The sequence below is a fragment of the Sus scrofa genome, chromosome 6, assembly GCF_000003025.6.
Source record: "Sus scrofa isolate TJ Tabasco breed Duroc chromosome 6, Sscrofa11.1, whole genome shotgun sequence".
Classification (NCBI taxonomy): domain Eukaryota; kingdom Metazoa; phylum Chordata; class Mammalia; order Artiodactyla; family Suidae; genus Sus; species Sus scrofa.
The window spans coordinates 164,172,562-164,196,202 of record NC_010448.4 but is presented as its reverse complement, the minus strand read 5'-3'; the positions used below and the strand labels follow the sequence as shown (position 1 = coordinate 164,196,202).

General features: G+C 39.5%; 1 protein-coding gene across 1 annotated transcript in view; it reads left to right on the top strand.

The window, feature by feature from the left end:
- Positions 1-23,641, top strand: part of CMPK1 (cytidine/uridine monophosphate kinase 1) — a 35,991-nt gene that overhangs the window by 1,227 nt on the left and 11,123 nt on the right. The window lies entirely within an intron of this gene.

Below are 23,641 nucleotides of genomic sequence, written 5' to 3'. Positions count from 1 at the left end.
TTTTGAACAGATACACGGTTAGCTGCAGTATGGATGAAAGGCTTATTGAAGAACCTGGGCAATGTTTGGGAGAGAAGGAAAACAGAAGGTATCTAGAAGCAAGAGGTGACCAGTGATTTGTAACATACCAAAAAATCATTCTGAGCTCCGTGACCAACAGAAGTTTTGACCCAGAACTTTTAAAATAATTTCCTCCTCTGTTCCACGATATGACTTTTTATTAGCTTTGGGATTTTACTCCTCTCCCAGGTTGGTACAATCCATCCTTGTCCTATATTTTTTCTCTAAAGAGCATTAAGAAAAAGGCAGATGGTAACATCTACTTGATCATATGTTATACAGCTGTATTTATAATTGTTAAACATTTTTAGGAATATAAGTGGAATTAATTCAACCAAAAAACATAAATATTTTTTCTCCTCATATTTGTTGGTTCTTTTCATTTAAAAAGAAAAATGACAATTGGGTGATTTCAGGGTTTTATTCTAATAACTCTTACATGTAAATAGGGTAAGGAGAAGAGACTTTAGAGTCAAACAGATAAGGGTTCAAACCCTGACTGTTCCATTTACTATCGTTTTAGTTCCAGAGAAGTTGTTACTTTTAGCTTGGGTTCCTCTCTTAAAAGGGAGAAATTGTACCTATCTAGTATGGTATTTGTGAATGTTAAATGAGGTAAAATATCTGACGTACATAGACCAAAGTGATTTCTTCCTCTATTTTAGACTTTTCTTAATTTATGAAACGGGTTATTTTTACTTTGAAGTACACTGTAGTATTACTTTTTAAAAATTGGTTTATGGCTGATGTATTTGAATGCACTTAAATATTGTATTTCTGAATCATAACATGACTTTAAAACATCCACACCCAAACTAACAATACCTATCACTGGAGTTCCCTTCGTGGCTCAGCGGTTAACGAACCCGACTAGGATCCATGAGGACGAGTGTTCGATCCCTGGCCTCGATCAGTGGGTGAAGGATCTGGTGTTGCTGTGAGCTGTGGTGTAGGTCAAGGGATTCCAAGTTGCTGTGGCTCTGACATAGGCAGCTCCAATTTGACCCCTAGCCTGGGAACCTCCATATGCTGTGGGTACGGCCCTAAAACGACAAAAATAGTAATAATAATAATGATACCTATTACTCCACCGGATTAAAAATAATCTACACATTCTGTAGTGTTTATTCTTTACTTTGTTCAATAATGGCTGATAACATTTTAAACCTGCTAATTAACAATTATAAGATTTCCATGATGAGAAATCCTATAATGTTTTATCTTGTTCTTAAAATTTCAACAATTATATGAGCTTAAACTGTTTTAAACTGTTATCTCTCAGTTTGAAATTGTAAATAATTCAGTAGTTGCTGTCTCCTAGCTGACAAAACAATGGACTATTTGTGGTCAGTTAAGCTTAGATGGTTGTTTTTTTTTCCTCTTTGTGAGTCTCTTTGCATTTTATTATACCAGCAAATGTAAGCCGAATCCCAAAAGATTGTAATTTTTGGAACTAAATCTTTTTCTGTAGGGAAAAAGTTATATAAGTCAATATAATTCAATATAATTCCCCAACTATCGTACCCCTGCTAATTTAGCTCACAGCATACCTGAAATGTGGCTGAAATAGAATTGTTTCTTTGAAAAGGTCACATTGATTTCCAGCTCAGGCTGCCAGAAGTACTTCTTTGGGCCCTCCTACAGAGCCCAAGATATCTGGTCCTTTAATGTCCTGGGACATTGCATTTATGGATGAGGGTGTCACCAGAGGGAAGTGGTGCTTGTTTTTGTTTCTGTTTTTTTCTGACTGAATTCTTCCTCTGCTTCTTGTTCTCCCAGACCTTAAGAAAGAAAGACAAGGAGTTCCCGTCGTGGCGCAGTGGTTAACGAATCCGACTAGGAACCATGAGGTTGCGGGTTCGGTCCCTGCCCTTGCTCAGTGGGTTAACGATCCGGCGTTGCCGTGAGCTGTGGTGTAGGTTGCAGACGCGGCTCGGATCCCGAGTGGCTGTGGCTCTGGTGTAGGCCGGTGGCTACGGCTCGGATTAGACCCCAGCCTGGGAATCTCCATATGCCGCGGGAGCGGCCCAAGATATAGCAAAAAAAGACCAAAAAAAAAAAAGAAGAAAGACGAGTTGATGCAGTATCTTCGGAAAGTGTTGTAAACTGGGAAGGAAAGGTTTGAGAGGTTTGAGGGAGGCTTTGAAGTTGAATTTAGTCTATGTATTTGAACTGATCTTTATCAGTTTTATTTATTTTCCAGCTAATTTCTTTTAAATCTGTGTCCTCTCATACTCCGTTTGTTTTTGAAAATTAGCCATTTTCTAAATCAGGGCAATAAATAAAGAGTTAAATGCTCAGAGTAGAGTTATTGTGAAGTAACTTGTTAGTAAAATCGTGATGGGGATACCTTGTCATTTTTGAATTTTGAATTTTTTTGTTTTATTTTTTTGCTTTTTAGGGCCGCACCTGAAGCATATGGAAGTTCTCAGGCTAGGGGTCAAATCAGAGCTGCAGCTGCTGGTCTACACCACAGCCACAGAAACTGCAGGATCTGAGCCATATGCCACCTACACTGCAGCTCCTGGCAATGCCGGATCCGTAACCCACTGAGCGAGGCCAGGGATTAAACCCGAATCATCATGGATGCTAGTTGGGTTTGTAACCCGCTGAGCCATAACGGGAACTCCAATTTTTGAATTTTTTAAGTTAAGCTATATTTGTATTGTTTTGGCCCAAGAAAAATTATGGTGCCAAGACCTAAACTTATCTGAAAATAACAACCACAATTGTCGCTGGGATGTTTAAACCTACCCTTTTAAAGACGGCGAACATTTTGCTTACATGAACAAAGTATGCTGAAGCTTATATCCATGCCAAATTGCTTTCTGTAGCAGCCACAGAAAAAACATCTTCTGTGTTAAAACTTCTTCCAGGAGCTGTATGAGTAACTTATACTTTGTATCCTACCTGCTGTCCTTAGAAAGTTTGACTTTAAGTATGTAGAAATCAGAAACTTGATTTTGTTTATCTTTCTGTCTCCAGTGTTGAACATTGTGCTTGGCACATGATAGGTGATTAATAAATATTCTTTTATTTATCTAAGACACCAGTTTGTCCTGAAGATGTACAATTTTTAAAAAAATTAAGTCCCTAGGGGGCGCCCAAGTAGCAGTTAGTGCTCCTAATTTCAGGACCAGAAGTGACTGAATGAGACTGAACTTGTCTTACTCGGATTTCCCATGTAACACTTCAGTTTACTCTCAGTGAATAATTAGTATAGTTGTAAAAATGTACTGAGCATTCTAAAAATTTCAGTCTCCTGATTACAAATCCCCAAAGCAACAGATAGGAAGACCCATTGGGTATGAAGCTTGCTTAAGAATAAGCCTTTCTGGGAGTTCTCTTGTGGCATAGTGGTTTAAGGATCCAGCATTGTCACTGCAGTGGCTTGGGCCACTGCTGTGGCACAGGTTCAGTCCCTGGCCCAGGAACTTCTACATGCGCAGGTGCAGCCAAGAAAAGATGGGATGTCCTTTTGATGGGATAGACTGGAGTAAGAGGTTTGGTCTGGTTTTTAAAGGAAAGTTTAAATTGTATGTGAAAGAGAGTCCACAGAATTCTTGACTCTTCTGAAGCACCACCCTTTCATTAAATGTAATTATAATGTGGGGTTTTGCTGCTGCTGTTAAGGATCTGAAGGAGGGGAGAGTACATTCAGATTATTTACTATCCTTACTTTTGAAAACTTCATTTTTTTCTTTCTATTTCAAGTTACAATAGTAATATATATTATTGGGAAATGCTATTCTTCTCTAATCCTGAGGTCACAAGGATTAACTGTCTGGTATTAACCCTTTCTCAATGGAATTATTCTGGGTTTGTTTTGTTTTGTTTTGTTTCCAGTCTTTTTAGAGCCACACCCACAGCACATGGAAGTTCCCCGGCTAGGGCTTGAATCGGAGCTGCAGCTGCCAGCCTACACCACAGCCACAGCAACAACAGATCCAAGCCATGTCTGCCACCTACACCACAGCTCACAGCAACACCGGATCCTTAATGCACTGAGTGAGGCCAGGGATTGAACCCGAATCCTCATGGATACTAGTCAAGTTATTTACTGCTGAGCCACTATGGGAACTCTGGATTATTCTGGGGTTTTTTTGCTGTTGTTATTGACTCTCATGGCTGTCCTCTCAGATTGTTACACATATAGACTGAATTCATTTGTATTAGTAGCTGCAGAATAGTCCATAATATGGATGTTATCCTAGCATGGTTTTAACCATTGCCTGCTATTAGTGGACATTCAGGGTAGTTTCCAGGGATTTTCAATAAACTTCATTACAAATATAGCATTGCATATGGATGCCTTTATTTTTGCAAGGAAGATTCTTAGAAGTGAGATAGCTGGGTCAGAAGATAATGTGCTTTTTTTTTGAAAGTTCCTGGGCTTGGGGCTGAATTGGAGCTTCAGCTATGTCCTGAGGCTTAATGGGAACTCCAGCATTTTTCATTTGCATGATAATTTTCAGATTACTTTTCAAAAACATTATACTTAATTGCATTTCTATCAGTAGTTATGTGATTTTTTACTAGGGCTGGGTGGTTATCAGTCATTTTAATTTTTGCAGATTTGTCAATCTCTTCAAAGTTTTTGTGAGAAAAGTCCTCATTTTTTCCAAGAAGTCTACTAAGGTGAAGTGGTATAATTAGACCTAAAAGTTTCACCATACTTGTTATTTATTCAGAAAACACCTTGTGAGAACTAGGCACTATGATAGTTGACGTAAATAAGACACAATTGTGTTGTCAAAAGTTTACAGTGAATGGAAAGATGTGGGAGTTAATCAGTGACTATACTACAGGACAGAATGGTGAGTCCTATGACATAAATAGACCAAATAGACCATTTAGATAAGACATTTACAGTTCAGTGGGTCAGGGAAGGCTTCCTGGGGGGTGGTGATAGGTAGGAGCTCAGGTTTGAAGGACAGTAGGAAGGAAGCAGCTGCCAGGAGGTGTAGAGGGGTAGGGAACACTTAGGGCAGAGTTACCATTGCAGAGGGGACTCTACAGATTTCAGTTCTGAGGAAAGCTTAAGGAGAGTAAAGCGATGTAAGTGAGATTGACCCCGAAAACGCATCCTAAATGTTCTATTTGTGGGGGATACTGGCTTCCAAGGGCTCTCAATTTAGGGTGGAGGTAGATACATAGTTAATAGAATTTCACAAGACAAGAGGAAGTATTTTTGCAAACATTATGAAGTTTACATTAAATTGTTTTTGAAACTGCTTATCTTTTAGTTTTGCCTCCCTCACTAGACTGTATGTGTTCAAGGGTGGGGATGCTGTCTTTCGCTGCTGCTCTTTCTACTGCGTGCTGTTTGAAATGCCTACTTAACTTTCAGTCTTGGCTTAGTACAGAGATTCCTAGACATTCCAATTCATGGTGCCCTCGGTGTTTTAGCAATTTTTTTTCACAAACACCCTAGTCCAAAATAAGTATCTAATATAAGTAATTAGAACCAAACAATACAAGCATTTTTCAACAACTTAGTTAGCTATGTAAGGAAACAATACATATAAGGTCAAAGAAAAAGGAACATCTTTATTTCAAGAAACCACAGTCACTTACTATTGGGATATAAATGCCTGCTGGGCGCTGCACAGTTTCTTACACCTTGGAATCAGATTGGATACTTCCAGCCTCATTTCCTTTTCCATGTTAATTTTTATGTGCTTATTTTTATCATGGCAACTGCACACCACAAAGTCAGCATCACAAGGATGTGTCTTCAAAAAGAATCTGCTGTGATCTGAAGTTGAAATTGTAAATGGCCCTGAGCTGATAGTCCACATGGTATCTAAGAGTTGTCAAGACCTGCTCTGTTCCCAAGGGTACTTTTGTGCTCCAAAGTGCTTGGGTATGCAGTGGGGGAACCATGAGGTGAAAGTATTATTTCCTCAGCAGAACTAGCCCTCACATTTTTTTTAGTTCAGATTTTTCTATCATGGGCTCTCAGAGCACTTCAAAACATCTTCTAGTTTGTAATTCTTTTTTTTTTTTTTTTTTTTTTTGGCTGCACCCTTGGCCTCTGGACGTTCTTGGGTCAGGGATCGAACTCATGCCACAGCAGAGACCCAAGCTGCCGCAGTGTCAGTGGCAGGTCCTTAACCCACTGTACCACAAGGGAGCTCCTATTAGTTTGTATTGCTTTTGTCCTTTATAATAGTTAACAGGGTTTTGCTGTTGTTGTTGTTGTCTTTCAAGGCCACATCCACAGCATATGAAAGTTCCTAGGCTAGGGATCAAATCAGAGCTGTAGCTGCCAGCCTACTCCACAGCCATAGCCACCCTGGATCTGAACCGCGTCTGCAACCTCCACCACAGCTCATGGCAATGCCAGAGCCATAACCCACTGAGCGAGGCCATGGATTGAAACCGTGTCCTCATGGATACTAGTTAGATTTGTTTCCACTGAGCCACGACGGGAACTTCTTCTTATTCTTGTTTTTTGATGCATGACTGAACTGGCCAAAAATGAAAGGAGTAACTCAAATTCAGATAAATCAAGAAAGCACAAATTCAGAGGAGAAAGAGAGTGCTAGAGGTGTGGCTGCCTGGGGACTTTCTCCGCCCCCAAATCACAAATGACTATAGAGCCAGGGATTTCATGGGCCACAGAGTGGGGCAAAGAGGCAAAAGACTGAGGCCTTAATAGGATTGGGGGTCAGATCAGTGAGCTCTGCATAAAGTCAGAACTCCTGAAGGATGATACCCTGGGTGCCTGAACCGACAAAAAGAACCCAGCATGTAGAGAAAACAGCAGAATTTCCTAACCACAAGCCCATACTAATTAAAGAAACTTCTAAAAGATATACTTCAAGAAGGAAAATGATCTCAGAAGGAAGATCTGAGGTACAAAAATAAATGGTTAGTAAAGAAACTGGTATGTGTGCAAACTATTCTAAACAAACATTTGTTATGAAACATTGGCACGTCATTTGTGGGGATTAAAAAAAAAGTCAATATAGAATTAAAATCCTAAAAACACAGAACTGAATAGAAAACAGAATTAAGTGTGTTAAGGCATTTGTACTCTATGAGGGGAGAGTAAAAATAGCATTAAACTTAACTAATGTGTGTGTTTTAAATTTCTAGGGTAACCGCTAAAAACAGACTGTATGGCTTCCAAAGTAGGAAGAAGGGAAAAAAAATCTCAAGTTGCAGGTTGAGGTAGGAATTCCCAACTTGGCTCAGCGGGTTAAGAACCCTGCTAGTATCCATGAGGACTCCACCTGGCCTCATTTGGTGGGTTAAGGATCTGGCGTTGCCATGAGCTGTGGTGTAGGTCGCAAATGTGGCTCAGATCCAGCGTTGCTGTGGCTGTGGGGCAGGCCGGCAGCTATAGCTCTGATTTGACCCCTAGCCTGGGAACTTCCATATGTTGCGGGTGTGGCCCTAAAAAAGACACAACCCCCCCCCCCCCCCCCCCCCCCGCCAAAAGAATCCAGCTACAGCAGCTTGGGTCACTGCTGCTGAACCATGGATTCAATTCCTGCCCTGGCTCTGTGGGTTAAAGGATCTGATGTTGCTGCAGCTGAGGCTCAGATTCAGTCCTTGGCTTAGGAACTGCCACATGTCACAGGTGTGGCCATTAAAAAAAAAGCGAGATGCCTCTTCTCAAGTCTGCTCTACCTCAAAATCCCTCTTCAATATCAGTTCTTCCTCTTCTCCTTACTCGCATTGAAATCTACTTGATTTACATCCTTTGGGTTGAAGATTCTGTGACAGTAATTGATCTGAACACCAGGCAGTAGTTAAGATGCTACTAGGCGAGGATTGCAGTCGCTGAAGACCTCCTAAAGGCCCGTAGGAGTACAGTATCTTAACGGTTGTCTTTCTGAATTGAAATTCAGAGCATTTCAGAAAAGCCACTCCAGTAGAGGGACTTTTAGACCAGGTGAGGAAGGGTGGAGATAAGGAATAACCATCTTATTCTTTGTGTCGTGTTAGCCTGATCACACGCACTCACTCTTGTTAACTTTAAAGCTAATATTTTTTAGCCCGGTTACCATGTGAAAATGTATTTACTCTAACATTTCAGTTACTTGAACATGACAAATTAAGAACATTTTTACAGACTAAACATGCGATAAGAGCATTTTGAACTCAATAGAGAACAGGTGTGACTGGATGTATTGTTTGCCAAGAGTTTTATGCTGCCTGGTGAACAAAGCAACAAAACAGCACTTTGGTAAAGGAAGAAGCCTCAGTTGTTACCTACCATTCTCTGAAACTTTTGCTTTGAAAGTCCCCCAAAACATATGTTCGTGGTTGGTTTCCATCCGTCATCTCCAGAAGACACGTAAGTTGGTTCCCATTTATCATTAGGGTATCCTATACCAATAAGCAGTTAAATACGGCTAATTTGGGGGTCCACAGAAGACTGCTTCCCTGCTCACTTTCTGTTTGGAACTTCCATGACCATAGGTCATTGGTGTTTGCCATTGGAAAACTGTGTGTTTAACCTATAGGACTCACCTTTATAATTAAGTAAAGATGAGGTAGATAATAACATGAATTTCTGTTGGTCTCCTGGAAGTAGAGATGCAACCCAGAAGATGTTTTATTATGTAACTGGGTTTTTTTTTTTTTTTTTCTTTTTTTGGCTGCTCTTGCAGCATGTGGAAATTCCCTGGCCAGGGATGGAATTCATGCCACAGCAGCCACCCCAGCTACTGCCGTATCAGTGTCAGATCCTTAACCCACTGTGTCACAGGAGAACTCAGGGAATTAAGAGAAAGTGTATTGGAGTATAGTTGACTTACAATGTTGTGTTAGTTTCTGGTGAACAGAAGAGTGAATCAGTTATCTGAATATATATATCCATTCTTTCTCGGATTCTTTTCCCATATAGGTTATGACAATATGGAGTCGATTTCCCTCTGCTGTATATACAGTAGGTCCTTATTGTCTATTTTATGTGTGGTAGTGTGTATATGTTAATCCTAGATTTCTAATTTATCCCTCCCCTCCACATTTCCCCTTTGGTAACCATAAGTTTGATTTTGAAATCTGTGATTCTCTTTTTTATGTAAATAAGTTATTTTGTATAAGGGACATCAAATACTTGTCTTTCTCTGACTTATATTTCCCTTAGTATGATAATCTCTGGGTCCAGCCATGTTGCTGCAAATGGCATTATTTCATTCTTTTTTTATGGCTGAGTAATATTATGTTGTATATATTTTTGTATGCCACATCTTTATCCATTCTTCTGTCGATAGGCATTTAGGTTGCTTTCATGTCTTGGCTATTATAAATAGTGCTGTGACGAACGTTGGGGTGTTATTATGTAATTGGGAATTGACTTGATGGTTAGTTTAGGGGTTTTTTGTGGCGTTGTTTTTTTGTTTTTGTTTTTGTCTTTTTAGGGCCACAGCCTTGCTCGGCATATGGAGGTTCTCAGGCTAGAGGTTGAATCGGAGCTGTAGCTGCCAGCCTACACCACAGCCACAGCAACGCAGGATCCAAGCTGCATCTGTGATCTACACCACAGCTCATGGCAATGCCAGATCCTTAACCCACTGAGCAAGGCCAGGGATAGAACCCATGTCCTCATGGATTCTAGTGGGTTTCTTAACTCTCTGAGCCACAACAGGAACACCTAGTTTAGGTTTTTAAACCGGAAACTTTTGTTACTTATTTGACTTTTGGGTGAGGCAAGTGGAAAATGGAAATGGTTTCAGAAGTGGAGAAAGGCAAAAATGAAGCAAACAAAGCAATGACAGTCAGGCTGGCTGAATGTTTACTTCGATGTCTATCACTTAGGAATTACCCCAGAGGTCCACTGTGGAATAGTAGTCATTGAGAGTCAGGAGACCTGGGTTCAAGAGCCAGTTCCCTCTCTGCTACTGGCAAGTCAGCTTATCTTAGTTTCCCCTTTGGTGAAATGAGGGTTTGAAAGTAGGTGGTTTTGCCAGCCCTAAAACAGATCTGAATCCTGAGACTTGTGTTAGATAGGATGTAATATACTGTATACTTATGTCGTCACATTCAAGAGGTAAATTATCCTAGTCACTGTGAATGTGTGCGCATTCTTTACCATTCTATGTCGTGTGAATGGGAGCTCCAAGGAATTGCATTTCTTTTTTTTGGCAGCACCTGTGGCATGCGGAAATTCCTGAGCCGGGGTGTGTGTGTGTGTGTGTGTGTGTGTGTGTGTGTGTGTGTGCGCGCGCGCCTGTCTGTCTGTCTCTCTGTCTCTCTGGCGTTGCTATGGCTCAGGCTGGCAGCTACAGCTTTGACTCGACCTCTAGAGTGGGAACTTCCATATGCCGCAGATGTGGTCCTAAAAAGACACAAAAAAATAAAAAATAAAAAATTTTTTAAAAAAGAATGTATATGCCATACAACTTACCCATTTAAAATGTGTAATTCGGAGTTCCCAGTGTGTGTGTGTGTGTGTGTGTGCCTGTCTGTCTGTCTGTCTGTCTGTCTCTCTGGCGTTGCTATGGCTCAGGCTGGCAGCTACAGCTTTGACTCGACCTCTAGTGTGGGAACTTCCATATGCCGCAGATGTGGTCCTAAAAAGACACAAAAAAATAAAAAATAAAGAATTTTTTAAAAAAGAATGTATATGCCATACAACTTACCCATTTAAAATGTGTAATTCGGAGTTCCCATTGTGGAAACGAATCCGTCAGTATCCATAAGGATGCAGCTTTGATCCCTGGCCTCACTTAGCGGGTCAGTGATCCAGCATTGCCGTGAGTGTGGTGTAGGTTACAGACGTGGCTCAGATCCCACGTTGCTGTGGCTGTGGTGTAGGCCGGCAGCTGTAGCTCCAATTCGACCCCTAGCCTGGGAACCTCCGTGTGCCTCGGGTGCAGCCCCGTAAATAAATAAATAAATAAAATGTATAATTCAGTGGTCTTTGCATGTTACATTATTTTTTTAAAATTGTGGTAAATATATCATGAAATTTACCATTTTGACCACTTTAAGTGTACAGTTCAGTAGCATAAATTGCATTCACAGTGTTGTGTAACCATCACCTTTCTAAAACTTCTTCATCACCCCAAACAGAAATTCTGTACCATTAGGCAATAATTTCCCGCTCTTCCCTTCTCCCATGCCCTAGTAACTACTTTGTGCCTCTGAATTTGCCTATTTTAAATACATTACATAAGTGGAATCATGCAATATTTGTCCTTTTGGTACAGCCTCTTTCACTCAGGGTGTTTTCAAGTTTCATCCATGTTAAAATGTATCAGAACTTCATTCCTTTTTATGGCTGAATAATGTTTCATTGTATGTATATATTGCATTTTGTTTATCCATTCATCTGTTGTTGGATTCTGGCTGCTTCCATCTTTCCACTATTGTGAGTAATGCTGCGGTTACCATTGGTGTACCAGCATCTGTTTTGAGTCTTTGGGGTAAATAGCCAGGAGTGGAATTGCTGGATCTTATGATAATTCTGTTTAAGTTGTTGAGGAACTGTTTTGCACAGCAGCTGTGCCGTTTTACATTCCTACCAGCGGTGTGAAACCACAGCAGTATGTGGTTTCTTTATCCTCACCTGCACTTCTCATTCTGTGTTTGATTTTAACCACCCTACTAGGTATGCAGTGCTATCTGGGTTTTTTTTTTTTTTTTTTTTTTTTGCTATTTCAGGGCCGCACCTGCAGCATATGGAGGTTCCCAGGCTAGGGGTTGAATCATAGCTACAGCTGCTGGTCTACACCAGAGCCACAGCAACATGGGATCCGAGCCACATCTGCGACCTACAGCACAGCTAACGGTAATGCCAGATCCTTAACCCACTGAGCAAGGGCAGGGATTGAACCCACATCTCAGGATCCTAGTTGGATTCATTAATTGCTGAGCCACGAAGGGGACTCCTGGTATCTGGTTTTGATTTGCATTTCCCTAATGACTAATGAATGCTGTGAGCCTCTTTCATGTACTCACTCATTGGCCATTTTTTTCAAAATAGCCATCCTAATGGGTGGTTTTGATTTGCATTTCCCTGATGATTAAGGATGTTGAGCAACTTTCCCATACTTACTGGACATGTATATCTTCTTTGGAGAAATGTCTATTTGGATGTTCCATGCTCCGCACCCCCAGAATACTGCATTGTAAAAATTTTCTTTTGTAATTTTAGAAATTGGGTTATTTATCTTTTTATTACTGAGCGGTAACATTTTTTAATGTATATTTTTGGAACAAGTCCCTTATCCAGATAAATGATTTACAGAGATTTTTCTCCTGTCCTTGGGTTGTCTTCATTTTCTTGGTAGTGTCCTTGGAACCACAGAGGTTTTTAATTGTGATGAAGTCTAATATCTTGAACTTTAGAACATGCAGTGTGCTTTCTCTTGCCTATGGTACAGTGATTGAAAGATTGATAAGGTGAGGCCAAAACTGTAAAAGAGGTCTAACTGGTGTCTGTGTTATGCCTGGGACTGAGAGCTGAGCTGGAAGAGAGGATAATGGTAGACGGGAGCAAAGAGCGGGAGTAGCAAATTCCTGTTACTTCCTTGACTGATTCCAGGGCGTAACTGCGTCCAATTTAGTCAGGCTAGTGGGGTGGAAGAAGGTGCCCATTTTGCAAAATGATTTCCAGCCTCAGCGTTCTTCCTGTTGAGTAGTCATGGCAGGAGAGAAAGTTTTCCATAAAAATTTCCCTTAAGCTTACCACTTTCTAGGATGTTTCCTTTGTATGAAGAAGTTAGACTCTAATCAAGAACCACGAGTCCCTTCTAATCTGTTCTACGCTGTGTACGTAGGTACAGTGGTCTATGGTCAACATTAAATCCCAGGCTGGCCTAGGATTTAATGGCTTTACCATCAAAAATTTATATTCCTAGACTGACTTTAATTTTAGGTTGAACAAAATATAATCATGAAGGTAAATCTTATACCAGTTTTTTTTGAAATATATTGCTTTTTATAGCAAATATTGATTTTCCTCACACTTTTTCTTGTTAGCACAGGTAACTGAACTGAAAATAAAGACGACTGTTTCCTAAGCAAGATTAATTTCCTCTTAAAAAATTGATTTAGAGAGGTTGGCACAATAAAGTGCTGAAGGTGCTCCAAGGGGTCATTCTGGAGACTGGAAGTAGTTTGGGTACATTGTCTGCCATGGATGTGTCACTTCCAGAACATCTTGCATGTAATTTTGAATTCTAGTGTCTAGAGTAAGGCCTCACTGAAATATGTTTATTTTTAAACTTTTGCTGCTGTGCCTTTTGGATCCTCTCAACTTAGTGTGTCTCTAAATTTCCATCTGTTTCTAGGCTATAAAACTGGACTGTTTTCTGTCTCCTTCTATAACTCTTGACTTCATGCCCATGCAGTGTGTCTCTGTGTTGCTATTTTATACTTTTGTTTCTCCTTTGTTTAAGGAATGGATCACTTTCCAGAGAAATTTTTATCCAAACATTTGAACTGATCTTTGCTGCTATTCTCTTCAGTGATTTAGCTTTAAATTTTAAATAAGTTTGTGATTGTGCAGGTACTGTTTTCCCTTTTTTCTTGAAATCAGATGATGTCTTTCATGCAGGGATTTTTTACTCTTAATGTAAAGCTGTTTATTTTGCTGTTCTCTTAGGATTTAATATTAGTAAAACACTTAAATCATCAATCTTACTTTGTGATATTTGCCCTTTAGAGATGTATATACAGACAGTATATATGCTTTCTTTAAATTAAAACTTTAAAATGTTTATATGTATACATGTACATCGACATTCAAATAATTTGAAAGTACGTAAAGGAAAAAGTGAAAGTTTTCTTTAATCAGCCTTAGCCTAGGAGTTCCCGTCGTGGAGCAGTGGTTAACAAATCCGACTAGGAACCATGAGGTTGCAGGTTCGATCCCTGGCCTTGCTCAGTGGGTTAAGGATCTGGTGTTGCTCTGAGCTGTGGTGTAGGTCGAAGACAAGACTCGGATCTGGTGTTGCTGTGGCTCTGGCATAGGCCAGTGGCTTCAGTTCTGATTAGACCCCTAGCCTGGGAACCTCCATATGCTGCAGGAGTGGCCCTAGAAAAGGCAAAAGTAAAAAAACCAAAAAAACCCTTAGCCTATGCTTCTTATGTAATCACCAACTTTTTAATGTGTGGCTTTCTGGTCCTTTCTGGATGCGTTTTATAATTCATGCACAGATGCATGCGAACGAACGTTGCCTATTGTTTTGTGCCATTTATTTATTTATTTATTTATTTATTTTTGCTTAACAGTGTATCTTGGATAGCTTTCCATATCAGAACGTAGAGATAGCTCTACTCCATTCATTATATTACAATAATCTATTCAGCCATTCATGTATCGGTGGACATTTAGATTTCCTGTTTACAAATGATACTGATGTAAGCATTCACGTACATGTCTTTGTGCATATGTGCAACTGTTTCAGTAGCACAACTCCTAAAAATGGAATTATTGAGCCAAAGGGTATGCAAACTTCAATTCTGATAGACTGTCAAATAGCCCTCTAAAAAGTCTGAAGGGAGTTTCTGCTGTGGCACAGTGGGTTAAGAATCCAACTGCAGCAGCTTGGGTGGCTACGAAGGTATGGGTTTGATCCCTGGCCCAGCATAGTGGATACACCATTGCTGCAGCTGTGCCGGGATTCAGTCCTTGGCCCAGGAACTTCCATAGCTGCGGGTGAGCCCATTAAAAAAAAGAAAGTCTGAACCAATTTACATTCCCACAAACTATCAGGATGCTGGTCTTCCCCCACCACCCAGCCTTTACCAACCCCCATCCTTGCCATACCCAGATATGAGTCTTTTTATTATAATCAATCTGATGGATGAAAAATGAAATCACTTTAATTTGCATTTTCATGATTGCCAGTAAGGTTGAGCATCTGTTCTTTTTTCCTTTTCTCTGATCTTATCCTTTGCCCATTTTTGTTTTGAGCTTTTTTTCTTTATTAACAAATAAAGGGTCTCTTAGTATACAATGTATATTATCCTGTCACCTTTGTATAGTGAAAATATTTTCTCCCAGGCTGTTGCTTGTCATTTGATAATATTTATGGTATCTTTCTTTGTTCAGAAGTTTTTATTGTTTATGTGGTCAAACATAAATCTTAGCTGTTTTGGTTCTTGTTTTGAAATGCCTTTTCTCTATTTCAAGATTATTTTTCCTTAGTACTATCCTAGGGTTTTTTTGTTTGGTTTTTGTTTGTTTGTTTCCTTGTATTGTGTTGCTTTAGATCTTTAGTTTATGTGGAATTAAGTTTTGTCTATGATATAATGCAAGAGGCTAATTTTTCCCCAGATGGGTAGCCAGTTGTTTAGTATCATTTATTAAATAGCTCATCTTTTCCCCATTGATTTTTTTTTTTTTAGATAACTCTTTTACTCATTGAATTATAATTTATATGGTGGGTCTGTTTTTAGATTCTGCTGAGTTTCATTGTTTCATTTGTCTGTACAGTATCACACTGCTTTAACTACTATAGCTTCATAATATTTTATGCCACTTGTTAAGACAAGTTCCCATTTGTAGTTTTTAATTTTATTTTTAAGTTTGGCTATTCTCTCATATTTACTCTTTCTGATAAACTTGAAAATCAACTCATCAAGTTTCATTAAAACATGAATAATCCCAGTCAAATTTTGATTGAGGTTGCAGTCAATTTATAGATTAATTTGCAAAAAATTTAAATATTTTCAGTATTGAGGAGTTCCCTTGGTGGCTCAGTGGTAACAAACCCGACTAGTATCCATAAGGACATGGTTTCAATTCCTGGCCCCACTCAGTGGGTTAAGGATCCCGTATTTCCATGAGATGCAGTGTAGGTCACAGACATGGCTCAGATCCTCTGTTGCTGTGGCCGTGGCATAGACCAGCAGCTGCAGCTCCAATTTGACCCCTAGCCTGGGAACTTCCATATGGTGTGGGTGCAGCCCTAAAAAAGACCCCTCCAAAAAAAATTTTTTTTTAATTAAAAAACCTAAATATATACAGTATTGAATCTTTCTTTTCATGGTGTTGATTCTAAGTATTTCTAGTTTCTGCATATAATTCTTATGTAATAGTTTTAGATTTCTCCCTATATTTAAGTTTTTATTACTGTGGGTTTGTGTGGTGTTTTTTGTTTTGTTTTGTTTTGTTTTTGTCTTTTGTCTTTTTAGGGCCACACCTGTGGCATATGCAAGTTCCCCGGGCTAGGACTCGAATTGGAGCTCTAGCCGCCAGCCTATGCCACAACCACAACACCACCAGATCTGAGCCACCTCTGTGACCTATACCACAGCTCACAGCAATGCCAGATCCTTAACTCACTGAGTAAGGCCAGGGATCGAACCTGCATTCTCATGGATCCTAGTCAGATTCGTTAACCACTGTGCCACGACAGGAACTCCTAAGTTTTTATTACTGTTTTGAATAGGATTTTAAAAATTGAGGTGTACTTGACTTTAATAGGACATTTAAAAATGTGTATTTTCTCATTAGCCATTGATGGTTGGTTGGAAAGCTATTGATCTTTTTGTTTGTAAGAAAATAGTAAGCATGATAATAAATTCTTGGTTTCCTAAATTTTTTAGTATACTCAAATACATCTGTGATGCCAAATTTTGGAGCCTGTGTTTTTGGGGCTATTTGCATAATGAATTAGATTTTCATGTATTGTTCTGTCATTATTCTTTGACTTTGCTCCTTTATTGGTATGTTATTTGCAGTTTAGCCACTAATTAGCTTGGGCTTGGCTCCCGGAAAGACCTCTGTGAGTTTGTCTAACTTCTCCCTGACCTGTCTGAGTGTTCTCGTGGTGGGTCTTGAATCTAGTAGCGGAGACCATATTTCTAGGAGTGTGTGAATATGTTCTTCGGGAGACACTTCCAGTTTTAGCAGTTAATGATATTTGGCTGTGGCCGATGGTGTAGTATAGTATAGATACTATTTCTGGTAGTATAGACATTGCTGTTTTACAAATGAAGAAACTGAGATCTAAGAAAGGTTAAATAACTAAATTTCCTAGAGTCACACTGGATTAGTTTAGTTATATCTCAGCTTCTAGTTCAGTGTTCTAAGTATGTGGCTTTAGTAAGTTCCTTATGTTCTGATCCTTGCTGAATCCTCTGTTCCTCTAAATGTGACCTCCATTTGTTTGATAATGTTGCAGATGCTCAAATGCTATGTTTGCATATATTATTGAATTCAGAGTTTGGTATCCTTTGCCCATTTTTCTCAAGTGTTGATGGGCAAATCCAAAAAATTCTAGTTTTTAAAGAGAACCTAAGCTATTATTATTTTGTAGTGAAGTTCTTTACAAATTGCACTCTCAAGTAATACTGCTTATTGACTTAATGACTTTTGATATTCCCTGGGTAAATGATAGTCTCATTTTAATATTATTTACCTTTTTGTAAAAAATAGGAGACAAGTACAGTTGGACCTGCTTATAGTGTCTAAGAAACCTCTCTTTCATAAGGTGAAATAGAGCCTAGGGCTTCATTTGAGTGCTTTGATGTATAGCCTCTGAGTGTTCCCACAGGAACTGAGTTAACTGAATTCTAGGCTCTTAGACCACCTGCAACAATATCATGAGCGTGTTTTGCTTATAGGCTCTGTGGTGACTATGAGAATTGATCACTTAATTAACAAGATCAGATGTGTGTTTTTCTTTTTCTTTTCTTTTTTTTTTTTTTCTTTTTTTTTTGGCTTTTTTTTAATGGCTGCACCTGTGGCATATGAAAGTTCTCAGGCTAGGGGTCAAATTGGAGCTGCAGCTGCTGGCCTAAGCCACAGCCACAGCCATAGCAATGCAGGATCAGAGCTGCCTCTGTGATCTACACTGCAGCTCACAGCAATGCCAGAGCTTTAATTCACTGAGCGAGGCCAGGGATTGAACCTGCATCCTCATACAAGTTGGGTTCTTAATCCACTGAGTCACAACTGGAACTCCCAGAAGCGTGTTTGTTAAGATTAGCGAGACCTCTGTGCCTATCCATTAATGTTGGAAAATATCAAATTATTGCCAGTCAGCTCCTGGAATCCCTGGAAGTTTCTGAGCCTCATCTTCCCCTTTGACTATCTTCCATCTCTTCCTAGTATAGGGAATGCAGCTTGTTTCAGAATGGCTGAGGTGACTTAAAAGAAATAAAAATACTGGAAATGACAAACTGGAATAAAATTGGAATGTGAAAATTCCAATTCACAGTTGCTATTGGGGCCATTTGGTACATGAATCACTTGCCAGAATCCTCAGCATTCTGAGAAGGCTTCTGCAAAATGTTAGCGGGATATTGAGACCTACGCAAATGAAGAAATGGTCTTTTTCATGGCTTCCCACTCACCCTTTCCTTAAGTTTTATTTATTGTTCTACCTTCTTGCCACTGCCTCTGAGGAATCAACTTCCTTGTCAAGCATACAGTGCTGGTAAAGACTGAATTCCTTGGGAAAAATTAGTGCGGATATGAAGAATTGACGTAGTTAATAGTAGGGCTCAAGTGACTTGATGCAAGTCGCTATTGCATGCTTTGTGAATATAACCTGATTTATTTATTTATCTCGCCTGATTTAGCACATGACCTGGCACTTCGCAGAGACTCAATGAATGTTTATGGATTTAAAATAAGTTCCACGTAGTGCCTGAGTTAAGGTTTTCTTTTATGAAGTGCAAAACATTGAGGAAAATGAAATAGTACTGTAATTATATGCAGTTGAATGGATCATATCCATCTTCTCCTTTGTTGTATGTAACCTTTCAAAATAGCGCTCTTTAATTAGAGAAAGAAATATGCTTCAGGTTAATCTGGAGTCTGTCTGCTAAAGCTTCTTGCCTAAGAAAAGATTTAGCTTAGTTTATAACTTTCATAGTTTATAGTTAATATGTAAATTTGTAATTAAATAGGCGTGGTCAAATGTGACGTACACACTTGGATCAGAGAGAGGGCAGGCTAAAAACGAGACTGAAAATCCGGTAGCAATTTGTCAGATATTCTACTCAGTCTTTCCCTCGCTGAATAGTCCATCTCCCTCTCTTCCCTCCCCTCTCCCTTCATCCCTGGCTGCCGCCCTTCTTCCCTACCTTTCTTTCTTTCCTAACCTCTGTATAGTGGTGGTTAGAAGAGAAACCCTTTTCCTGACCCTCTGTGGGTAAAACGGCAAGGAACACTGAACAGCTGCCCAGTTCTAGGCCTCTGGGCAGTGTGTAACAGTTCTACAGTCAAAGAAAAGTAATTTCTCTAGGCCTGGAAGTTATTGTTACTGCAAAGTGCTTATCAGACATCTCAGTAATTGGAAAAGTTCTATTGGGAATGCCTTTGAAATAGATGATAACCTTATACGAAGTGTTGCTGGGATGCTATAAGCTCTAAAACTATTGTTTTGCAACAAGTGCCAAATTGATGAGTTTGGATGGCTCTGGATAGCATTTCCAGATGTTATACTGAAGGTGCATTGTTGACAGTACATAAGTAGAATTTAGATTTTTTTTTTGGCTGTGTCCACAGTATGCAGAAGTTCCTGGGGCCATGCTGTGGCACAGTGGGTTAAGAATCCAACTGCAAGAGTTCCCGACGTGGCTCAGTGGTTAACGAATCCAACTAGGAACCATGAGGTTGCGGGTTCGATCCCTGGCCTTGCCCGGTGGCTCAGTGGTTAACGAATCCGGCTAGGAACCATGAGGTTGCGGGTTCAATCCCTGGCCTTGCTCGGTGGGTTGAGGAACTGGCGTTGCCGTGAGCTGTGGTGTAGGTTGCAGATGTGGCTCAGATCCCGCGTTGCTGTGGCTCTGGCGTAGGCCGGTGGCTACAGCTCTGATTCGACCCCTAGCCTGGGAACCTCCATATGCCATGGGATCGGCCCAAGAAATGGCAAAAAGACAAAAAAAAAAAGAATCCAACTGCGTGGCTCTGGTTGCTACGGAGGCACAGGTTCAATCCCCAGCCTGGCACAGTGGGTTAAAGGATCTGGTGTTGCTATAGCTTCGGCTCAGATTCAGTCACTGGCCTGGGAAATTTCATATGCATGGGTGTGGCCATAAATAAATAAATAAAGGTTCCCAGGCCAGGCATTGAACCCAGGCCATAGCAGCAACCTGAGCCACAGCAGTGACAATGCTGGATCCTTAACCTGCTGAGCGACCAGGAAACTCTAGAATTTTCTTTTTAATATTCACTAATCTTACAGAGAATGCAAAATAAACTGTCTTTGATGCTTTGTAAATGTGCCGACTATTTAACGGATATCCAATAGTTTTAACTCAGTTGCTTTAAAAATATATTTATATCTGCCATCTCTGCTGTAACGCAAGGCTCAGTAGCAGTCCGAAAGCTGCTTTCTAATTACCATACTCACAGGAGGAGGTGCCTGGCATCTGGATCTCTTCCTGCCGTTTATGCATCATTTGTACCTTGAACTCTTTTTTGGCTTTTGTGTTGGTTTCGATGGTTTTTGTTGTTTTCATCCACATAGAACCACATTACTTAAATTTAGAAAAAAGGAAAGAAAATTGCTAAGAAGGGAGAAAAGTTGATCAAGATGATTTGAGATTTGAGACCATAAAATTATGAACATTCGCCTAGTTGTAGTAACATGGAGTGCTCTTCTGTACTTGTTGAGAACACGGTGTATTTTTTTCTCCCTCCAAATCTTAGTGTGTGATTCATAGACGTTATTGAGTTGTTTTTTAACTTCTTAATGGCGAAAATGAAAGTAAGATATTTAGGCAGTTACTGCAAATGAATTGGATTTATGCGTTAGTCACTAGAAAACTATTTTTAGTTGAAGAGTAGCTTGTAATTGTAGTTATTATAGTTTATAGTATTTATAACCTGCTGTGGTTTGAATGTTGCTCTTAAGACTGTAGTTAGTGACCCACTAGATTTTAATTGCTAGGAAATTTCAGAGAAAGTGAAAACATTTGGTGAAGCCTGGGAAATATCTATTCTTGCTTTCCTCACAGTTGGCATCAGTGACTACTTAATGATAGCAGAATGCTTTGAAAACATGCTCTTTAAAGTCTAGCTAGTATTAAATACCACAGTAACTAGTATGTAAGTGGTAGTTGTATTTTTGTTGTTGTTGTAAGAACTCTGTGGTAAGTGGAAAGCTTCAGCAAGATCCTTTATAGTATAAAAAAGGTAACTGGTGAATACAGGATTTTTAAAAATGAAATGTGGAGGAGAAAAAGACAGATGAATAGATTTGATGCGATTATATTTATTTAAGTGCTTTGTCTCCTTGGACTTTGCAGATGAGATTGTTTTCTCTCTTTTTGACTGTCATTTTAGAAATGTATAGCAGCTATACGTGTCTACAGTTTGCAACTAGTCTTTTTTAAAAAAAGTAGTATGCCAAAACCCATTTTAATGTAACATAAGCTTACAGATTCGAGCTCTTCAGTGTCAGGAAACAGTGTATACTAATTTCTAAATCACTAGCTGGGCTTCTAAATGTGTATGTTCATACAGCCAAGGCAGTCTGTGTTGTTGGTGTTCGACTGAGCATTTGCCATTGTTTAGTACTGTTTGTCTCTGCATTTATTCAATACTACCATATGCTGTAATCTCTGAACCAGATGAGAGCATCCGGCAAGCATAGACTTCCAAGCAGGAGCCAAAGTAAGCAGTGGGAGATGAGGCTGCTATAAAATTTTGTGGACAGTAGTTGCAAAATGTATTTTGAAAATTGTACATGGTAAATGGGAAAGTCGGTCACACCTCATTTTTTATAAAGTCTTTTCCACACCCATTTTTCAAATGTTTGCTTACACTTGTTGATCAAAGTAGACATTTAAAAATGGTGTGATGTGAAAATAATTTTAAAATAACAATTAAAGTGATTAAATACTTTTGTATTTTCATTTTCTGTACATAATGGGAGTGTTTTTAAAAGCCTGTTACAACAGCCAAATACTTTTGATCACTTCTAATAGAAGGGGCTGTGTGCCTAACAGAGACATGAACGATACTATGGTTTTTGTTTATTCTCGTCAAACTGTATATCCAATTTTAGTCAGCAAATAAACTATTTAGAGTGTGTTTTCCTTTGCAGACTACCTTACTTTAGCTTACTATAATTAACAAGAACAAGTTTAGCCAACAATTTTTGAAGATAGAAAAGGGGTAAAGCATGGCTTTTACAATCCAAAAAAGAGAAATCAGTAAAGCCTGAGTAATTGAGAGAGTTAATTTTCATAAAATGTACACTTGAAACATTCTGTTTTAGAAGGAGGGGGCAGGGTGTGGGCTACCTCCAATTCTAACGTTGAAATTAAAGATAAAACTTAAGTTATCAAATATTTATTGTACTCTTACTGTGGATGAAATAAAAACCCACTTAGGGAGTCTTAAAAATTTGATATGAGATGGTTGTTGTAACTGAAGATTGAATATAGATCTCAGTACCCTGATATTTGAGAGTAAAAGCATTTTGAAAATAGATTTTATAGTTCTTTTGATGTAATAAAAAGGAACATGCAAGTTCATGTGGAGGAAGAAGCTTTTTAGTATTCAGAATTGTCTCTTAGATCTGTATTGTTTTCTCACTGCAGCCCTAGGGAAATGGCAGGACAACACTATCGCATCTTATGTGGCTTAGCCCAGCTATTATTCTGTGCCCTGGCCTGATACATCATTTGTAAATCCTTAATAAAAATGATCGTCATAATCATAAGACTACTGACCTTCACAGTATGCTCGTACCTGTGATCTCACTTACGCCCTTTGATTGACCTATCAAAACTTTTAAAGGGAAATATGCACACACACTTATAATAAAAATGGTGTATGTATAACACAAAAATGCTTCCAAGGAGTTCCTCTTGTGGTTCAGTGGGTTAGGAACCTGATTAGTATCCATGAGGATTCGGGTTTGATCCCTGGCCTTGCTCAGTGGGTTAAGAATCTGGCGTTGCTGCAAGCTGTGGCGTAGGCTGCAGATGCGGCTCAGATCCCATGTGGCTGTGTCTGTGGCTGTGGCTTTAGCCCTTATTTGACCCCTAGCCTGGAAACTTCCATATGCTGCTGTGCGGCCCTAAAAAGAAAAAAAAAAATGCTTCCAGATTATTATTACAGAAGTATCTTCATGATGGCAAGGAAGTAATTGATGTCTTTCCCTATTATGTTTCAGCCTCTTCGGTAGGCAATGTATATACATTATCTCATGTAATCATCACGACTAAATGATAAAATAGGTATCTCTTCTCATTTTACAGATGAGACCACCCTAGTCACAGCTAGAGAGGTAGGAAATGGACTTTTGAGAGTGGTAAGGAAGACACTGGCCTAGATTGAGAGACAGATATTCTTTTCATTTTGATTTTTTTTTTGGCCCTGCCCTTGCCACGCAGAAGTTCCTAGGCCAGGCCACAAACCTGTGCCACAGCAGTGACCCGATCCTTAGCCCACTGAGCCGTCAGGGACACCAGTGGTCGAAGACACTATTTGATTATGTGTCCACTCTCCAGAGTGGCCAGGAAGGCTAGTTTCATGGAGAGGGTAGGACTTGTACTGTTTAGTGAGAAAGGGAACAAAACAGATGAATGGGCTTGTGTAAATGCTGATGAGTTCTACTTACATGCGTTGAGTGTAAGGAAGGGAAGGAAAGGTTTCTATGGAAGGTGGATACAGCCAACCGTGGTAAGATGGGGGGTTATC